The sequence below is a fragment of the Mastomys coucha genome, unplaced genomic scaffold (genome assembly GCF_008632895.1).
Source record: "Mastomys coucha isolate ucsf_1 unplaced genomic scaffold, UCSF_Mcou_1 pScaffold21, whole genome shotgun sequence".
Taxonomy (NCBI): domain Eukaryota; kingdom Metazoa; phylum Chordata; class Mammalia; order Rodentia; family Muridae; genus Mastomys; species Mastomys coucha.
The window spans coordinates 169,535,882-169,541,439 of NW_022196904.1; the positions used below are offsets into that span (position 1 = coordinate 169,535,882).

The window sequence follows — 5,558 nt, forward strand, 5'->3', positions numbered from 1 at the left end:
TGGGAGGAGTTGGGGTACAAAAGGGAAACAAGAATGTGATTTAATTCTATTTGCTTAAAATATGTTTTCAAACGTTAACAAATTCAGATAAATCGAAATCATGTAACTTTTCTCATCATAATGCAATAAAAGTTAAAAAAAGAAAAAAAAGAAAAGGAGGCTGACTTTGAAGCTTCCCCTTACTCCTGCACTCTGCTGGGGCAAAGTTGTTCTGGATTTGGGATTGATTTGAACAAGAACTCTTTGGTCTCACTTCCCTCCAGCAGTCATTCAGATTTAAAGTAACTGAAGGTGGCCTCCGGGCCCCTCCATTTACTCACCGATACCTTTTCATGGCCCCCACTGCCCTGCTGGGTGGGTGTCAACAGCTCTGGCAAAAAGGTAAACCACAACAGAGATACGATTAGGTAAATTTTAAAAGAGCCAATGGCACCCCCTTGTGGTTGAGAACTAGATTGCCTAGATGTGTATAGCCTGGGGCTATTTTTTTCTTTTTAATTTTAAGTTTGAAATAACTTCCCTTTCACTTGGTTTCCACACCATTCACGAAATGCCGCCCAATTCCAGTCGTCTTTTTAATCTTTATTGAAATTATCTTCCATTGATTACAACTGTAATCTCATCACTAGGGAGGCCAAGGTAGCAGGATAATAAATTTGAGTCCAGCTTGGGCTGCCCAGCAGACCATTTCAAAAAGAGTTGATGCTAGAAAGGAACTCAACAATAGTGAGTATGGAGAAAAAGAAAGCCTTACTTGCTCACTGTGGGTAGGTATGTAAATCGCTGCAGTCACCATGGAAAAGGGTCTGGTGGCTATGCAGAAAATTACAGCTAGAGCTGCCATATGACTCAGTAAACCCCACTCTGTGTCCATACAGCCAGAAGAAGCGGGAATCGGGTTCTTGGGATGTTGCTCATTGTCGCAGTGGTATCCATCATTAACTAAGCCACAGAGCTTAGTTATCTTGTGTCCTGTTCAAGAAGGGCGACACACTGGGCCACACTCTTCTTTCCTGACATTGATGCAGACAAATTCTTGGAGTTCAGTCCATGGAAAAGCAAGAGGCTAGTCAGCTATCCCTGGCTGCCAATGTCCTTGCAGACAGTCCCCATGGCATCTTAGCTGTTAAACTGATCTGAAGGAAGAACGTCATTTTCAAACTAAGAGTTCGGAGTGAAATGACTTTCTTTTTTCCACTAAAGCAATATGCATACATGCTGAAGGGGAAAAAAAACAGTATAGAAAAATTAAGAATTAAATCTCCTGTCCCCTCAACATTTCTTGCTCTGGTTCCTTCCTCCATTTGGACTTCCTGATTCTGGGTGTTTGGTCTTCTTCTCCTACTAGACATACCAGTCAACTAGTGACTTACCTAAGAGGAATTTGGAAGCTGAGTAAGGAAATGAAAGCAGTCCAGGTTTATTTCATTATGATCAGATGCCCGAAAATAAATCTAGATCATCATTATGTCCCCACAAAGAGAACAACTTGGCACCGATGGAGAAGTATTTCATTATAAGTTGGATGTGTTATGGCATTAGATGTTTTGTTTCATTATGTTCTCATTTATTGACAGGCCAACGCGACCACAGAGAATGTGGAGTCCCTGCCAGTCCTTTGCTGACCTCCAGTACTGTTAGAAAAAAAAAAATGAAAAAAGAAAGAAAGAAAATTAGCTGAACAGAGTCAACATTCACTTCCATAACCAGCTTTCCTAGGATGTTATGTAGGAACCGTGCATCTTCTTATTCACTTAAGCACGTTACAGTGCTCAGACTCAGCCCTGACTACAGCCGTTCACCTCCCCATTAGAGTGACCCCCTCCTCCCACCCAGCTTCTTCCCTACTGTAGGGGCCCATACTCATTGAAAAGAGCTGTATTGGAAGTGTGCTCTCAGTACTTTCCTTAGTGGTCCGGGAGCTCCCTCGTGGGCCAAAGAGGGCAAGCGCAACCATGTTTGTTGTTGGGATGTCCCGGTTAAGGAGTCTTATGCAGTATTAGGACAGCTATAGTCAAAATGTCGGACGCGAGAAATTCTTGGTGCAGACGTAGAGAAATGGGAGTCCTTATATAGTCTGCCAATGGGAAAGCCACAGTGTTAGGCAGAGTTCACAAGAAAAACAGATCCAAGAGAACATATATATGCTACTAAAGAGTTTCTCTAGAATGGCTGACGGGGTGGTTGGCCAACGAGAGAGCCTTCTGCAAGCTAGAGAGGCAGAGAGTCCCGTGTCTGCTCAGTGCACAAAGCTGGATGCCTCCGTGGTCTCAGGCTGGTTCTGTAGGCCTGCTGGGTTTCTGCAAAACCTTTGACCTTTAGTTCTGTTGCAAAGCTCAAGAAACCGCAGCGGGAAAAAGGTTAGATGGTCAAGAACAAGAAAAGAAGGCAAGCATACCTCTCTCAGATTTCTTTATATCTGAATACTTCATCAGGAGGTGCTGCCCCATACTGGGGGTGGCAATGGGGTTTGCCACCTTCAGTTAATTCTTCGTGAAAATGCCTTCAGGGACCCTGTGGTGGTTTGAATAGGAATGGGCCCCCATAGACTCATGTGTTTGAATGCTTGGTACCATTAGGAGGTGTGGCCTTGTTGGAGTAGGTGTGGTCTTGCTGGAGGAAGTGTGTCACTGTAGGGCTGGGCTTTGAGGTCTCATAACCTCAGGTTATGTGTGCCTAGTGTGAAACATAATCTGCCTGTAGATGAAGATGTAGAACTCGCAGCTCTACATCTGCCTGCATGCTGCCATGCTTCCCACCACAATGATAATGGACTAAACCTCTGGAACAGTAAGTCAGACCCAGTTAAATGTTTGGCCCTCTTGAACCCATGTTCATATATATATGTATATGTATATATATATATATATATACATGTATACACATACATATATACCAAATGAAGTTGGTAGGAAAACTAAAATTCTCTCTCTGTCTCTCTCTCTCTCACACACACAGCATAAAATCAAACTATATAGATCAATCAACATATTATATATATTATCAACATATAGATGAATATATAAATCAATGTATGAACACAACATATGTCAACATATAGATGAACATATATAGATCAACATATAAACATACAAATAACGACAGCTGATCTAGGGTTGTATGGCAGTTTAAAGATAAAGAACCTGTAGGTACACCTTTATCTTTGCTTAGTGGGCTTGTTACCGGCAGTGCAACGGCTTCAGACTTCCTGGAAGTATTTTGTGAACACTGTAGGAGGAAGCAGCGAATTATTTAACTTGTATCTAATTTTTTTTTTTTGAAACTGGAATGTTTGCCACTGGAAATGGAATATGCAAACGTGAAGTGGGGAGTTGGACTTAGAGGAATCCCTCCTAGAGGCATGGTGTCAAAACGTATATACATGAATTTTCTCTTACTGGCTGAAAGAATCCAGATGCAGCAGATACATAGACAACACACTCCTACACCTGAGCCTCAGAAATCATTTCAGAAGAGGTGAGGTTGTATCTCTTTGAAATGTCAAGATGACACTCATAAAGTCTCACTGACATGGATGCCTACACATGAGTGGAGTGAGGATAGCTCCAGTAGACATGCTAGCATGGAAGCTAGCATGGGACCTCAGTCCTAGGCAAAAGACTACAGGCAATTAAGGAGTGCTGAGAGCAGAGGTAGCCTTCCCCAGGGAAGAGTTCCAAATTGGCTATCCAATGCCAAATGATCACTCCTGAATCATATACAAACAAGAAATTTTATATTGACTGGGCACAATGTGTTCATGTATTTAGGAATACACATGCACTTGTGTGTGTGTGTGTGTGTGTGTGTGTAACAACAAAGAAACAGAAACCATGAATTAGAGAGAGAGCAAGTGTGTGCACGATAAAGGTTGAACCGAGGAAAGGGAAGGGGAAAATGACGTAATTATATTTTAATTTCAAAAAATAAATTTTAAAAAGGTTCAGATACCACCACATCCCAGTGATAATAGTGTACTTAACATCTTGATCTTCCTGGTAAACTCTCTGCTGATTAACCCAACGCCTCTGGGGGCTGGGGGGGGGCAATAATCAACATTGAGCCAGAATAAAAATGCAGGAGGGCGCCTTGTCCAGAGATGTGCCCCCAAGAGTGATACAGATCTGTCAAAAAACAACAACAAAAAATCCCACAAAACAAAACAAAGCAAAACAGAAACAGCCTTCAAGGATTCCCAAAACTGACCAACTTGGACATCAAAATAAGTATCATTGCTAATAACTAATAAAACTTATTTGAAAATATACAACTCAGTATTGATATGTTTTTTTAAAGATTTATTTATTATTATACTTAAGTACACTGTAACTGACTTCAGACACACCAGAAGAGGGCGTCAGATCTCATTACAGGTGGTTGTGAGCCACCATGTGGTTGCTGGGACTTGAACTCAGGACCTTCGGAAGAGCAGTCCTGCTCTTACCTACTGAGCCACCCCGCCAGCCCGGTATTGACACTTTTTAAGTCATCAAAATAATTTATAATAGTTACTAATAACTTTTAATAGATTCAAATAGAAATCCATGAGCCTCCTATGATACTAATTTTCAATCAATAATTTAGCTATATGATATATATGTGTAGATAGATAGATAGACAGATAGATAGATAGATAGATGTAGGAAATCTTTTCCTGGCAGTAGACTGTTAACTGGTGAATATGAACAGGATAATGAAACCAGAAAGTCAGTATTTGGCAATCAACACAACAATAAATTCAGCCAAGAAATATCACTGCATGGTCACACGGGTGAGTGGGTGTTTGGTGAGGAACACATAGTCAGATGATCTCAAAACAACATTGCACAAAACATTTACCAAGGATGGAGAGTGAGCTGATGCAGGCAAGAAAGTTTGAGTCTGAGTCCACTTTAATCAGGCATTGAGGCATTGTGAGACAAAGTAAAATTATACACTGCCTTGACAGACATAGTGAAGGACACACACAGCACTTCTGTGGCATCCTTACCGAAAGGCCAAGCTGTTTGCTCAAGGAAACTGTAGTCCAAGGTGGGGACTTTGTAAGATTGTCAAGGCCATTGCATTAGTTAGTTACTTTCCAGTTATGGTGATAAAACACTATGAGCAACTCTGAGCAAAAGAGGCATCCTCAGGGCACGGTGAGAAGACAGAGAGGCTGTGCTAATTCTGGGGAGATAGTCATTAGGGGCAAAAAATGATCTTTTCCACCTTACCATGGGGGTGTGGGTGGGAAAGAGAGTACTACTGAGTCAGAGGTGGTAAAAAGCCAAGTGTTCAAGCAGGGCTTGGTGTCTCAGGCCTGTGAGCTCAGCACCTGGGAGGCAGAGGCAGAGGTAGAAGAATCATGAGCATGTTTGACGCCAGCATGGTCAACAGTACTTGGTGACACCTTCTCTTAAACAAATAAGCAAAACTAAGGGTTTTAAGTTGTAAAGAGACTTCCTCATTCAACTTTACATACCCAGCATTTCCTATCACATGTTTCCGAGATGCTCAAGTTAAGTTAAAAATTTAAGGGAGGAGTGAGGGAGAGAGAGAGCTATTTTTTTTTTTTT

General features: G+C 41.6%; 1 long non-coding RNA gene across 2 annotated transcripts in view; it reads left to right on the plus strand.

Annotated features, from left to right (window-relative positions):
- Nucleotides 1-1,884, plus strand: part of LOC116101168 — a 15,567-nt gene extending 13,683 nt beyond the window's left edge. For both annotated transcript variants that reach the window (XR_004122820.1, XR_004122819.1), the window contains exon 3: nt 1,578-1,884. This is a non-coding gene — a long non-coding RNA (uncharacterized LOC116101168). The remainder of the gene's footprint in view (nt 1-1,577) is intronic.
- Nucleotides 1,885-5,558: the final 3,674 nt, after the last annotated feature.